The following is a 2,500-nucleotide window of genomic DNA, read 5'->3' on the forward strand; positions in this document are numbered from 1 at the left end:
GCAAGCCGGCTGGGGGTCGGAGTCGCCCGGGACGGAGGGTCCATCAGGGCCCGGGGAGGCCTGAAGCCCCGGAGCCCTGCAGCCCCAGAGACCTGCAGCTCTGCAGCCCCCGGAACCCTGCAGCCCCAGAGCCCTGCAGCTCCGGGGCAGGCAGATTGGCGTCATTTTTGTCCCGGCCATCTGGTCGCCCTCTCGCCTCGGCCATCTGGTCGCCCTGGAAGTCCCGATGAGGTGCCATTCGCCTCCCGGATCCCAGCGAGGGCTCCAGGAGGTCGGGTACTTTCGTGCCTTGGGTCCCCTCTGTCACCTCGCGTGCACAGATTGCAAGAAAGGGGGGTAATTTCCCTCCGGATTACTAGGGGCAGGGTACGCCCGGACACCCCTCCGAGGCTGGTGGTTCTCTGCCAGGGGGACCAGATGGGCTATGCCTGGGTAACACCTCCCTAGGCCACCCGGGGCTTCCTTCCTCCAGGCCAACGGCTTGTCAAATTGCCCAGGACGGGCTCCATGGCTCTTGGGCAGTCGTCCCCCGGGCGCCCGGGGCTCCATCCCTGCCGACGGCATGGAAAAGTGCCCGGGACGGGCTCCATAAGTCCCGGGCAGTCCTCCCCCGGGCGTCCGGGGCACCCATCTCCAGGAGGCCAACAGCATGGCAAAGTACCCGGGACGGGATCCATGGGTCCCGGGCAGTCCTCCCCCGGGCGTCCGGGGCTTCCATCTCCAGGCCAACGGCAGGTCAAAGTGCCCAGGACGGGCTCCACGGGTCCCTGGCAGTCCTCCCCCCGGGCGTCCGGGGCTCCCTTCCCCAGGCCAACGGCATGTCAAAGTGCCCAGGATGGGTTCCACGGGCCTCGGGCGTCCGGGGCTCCCTTCCCCGGGCCAACGGCATGCCAGAGTGCCCAGGACGGGCTCCACGAGTCCCGGGCGTCCGGGGCTCCCTTCCCCGGGACAACGGCTACTCAGAGTGCCCAGGACGGGCTCTACGGTTCCCGGGCATCCGGGGTTCCCTTCCCCGGGTCAGCGGCATGTCAGAGTGCCCAGGACGAGTTCCACGGGTCCCGGGCAGTCCTCCCCCGGGCGTCCGGGGCTCCCTTCCCCGGGTCGACGGCAGGTCAGAGTGCCCATGACGGGCTCCACGGGTCCTGGGTATCTGGGACTCCCTTCCCCGGGCCAACGGCATGCCGGAGTTCCCAGGACGGGCTCCACGGGTCCCGGGCAGTCCTCCCCCGGGCGTCCGGGGCTCCCTTCCCCGGGCCGATGGCAGGTCAGAGTGCCCATGACGGGCTCCACGGATCCTGGGTATCTGGGACTCCCTTCCCCGGGCCAACGGCATGCCGGAGTTCCCAGGACGGGCTCCACGGGTCCCGGGCGTCCGGGGCTCCCTTCCCCGGTCCAACGGCTTGTCAGAGTGCCCAGGACGGGCTCCACGGTTCCCAGGCGTCCGGGGTTCCCTTCCCCGGGTCAGCGGCATGTCAGAGTGCCCAGGACGGGCTCCACGGGTCCCGGGCAGTCCTCCCCCTGGGCGTCCGGCGCTCCCTTCTCCAGGCCGATGGCAGGTCAGAGTGACCAGGACGGGCTCCACGGGTCCCGGGCAGTCCTCTCCCGGGCGTACGTGGTTGTCTGACAGATTCGGGCGGATGTGCTTTTACGAACCGGATCGGAATCGGCCCAAATAATAATTTTAATATTCCACATTTGTAAAGTGCACAATCGCCCGTAAGGGTCTCTAGGCGCTAGGGGCCGTCGGGAAGATTAAGCAAGCTATTGCCCAGAGTCAAATGGTGCAGGGCTAATCTGCCGCCGGTGTCGGGGATCGAACCGTGATCCCCAGATTCCGGAGTCAGCCGCCCTAGCCGCGGCGCCAGCTATTGCCCAGAGTCACATGGTGCTGGGCTAATCTGCCGCCGGTGCCGGGGATCGAACCGTGATCTCCAGATTCCGGAGTCAGCCGCCCTAGCCGCGGCGCCAGCTATTGCCCAGAGTCACGTGGTGCTGGGCTAATCTGCCGCCGGTGCCGGGGATCGAACCGTGATCCCGAGATGGGGATATCCCAAAAACCTGGCACGGATAGTGCTCGCCAGGACGAGGGTTGGAGACCCCTGGTTTAAGGGGTCTACTTTTTCTTCTGACTCATCGTTAGTCGTTCCCCATGTGTCTGAGATAATAATGTTGGTCTTTATTACAAAATACCCTCTTGAGCTAAAAAAGGCAGTGAAAATATATAGTAACAAGAAAATAGGCGGCCCTGAAAGAGTGATCTTCAAATGTTAGACTCTGAGACTGAATTAAAATCCATGAGACTCAACGCCAAACCCAGTGAATTCACACGCATGGCGCTGAGCCAGGGATGCAATGGCAGCTGAACCCACCCATAAAACAGTACCTGCCTGTGATACTATGCCCTTATCTGATGAACAGGTCGGTGCCAGCCTGTGATTATATGTGCTGACCCATCACAGTCACAGCACCGGTACCAGTCTGTGGTGTTGTGTACTGCTTG

This window comes from Lissotriton helveticus, chromosome 3_1, assembly GCF_964261635.1.
Source record: "Lissotriton helveticus chromosome 3_1, aLisHel1.1, whole genome shotgun sequence".
Taxonomy (NCBI): Eukaryota; Metazoa; Chordata; class Amphibia; order Caudata; family Salamandridae; genus Lissotriton; species Lissotriton helveticus.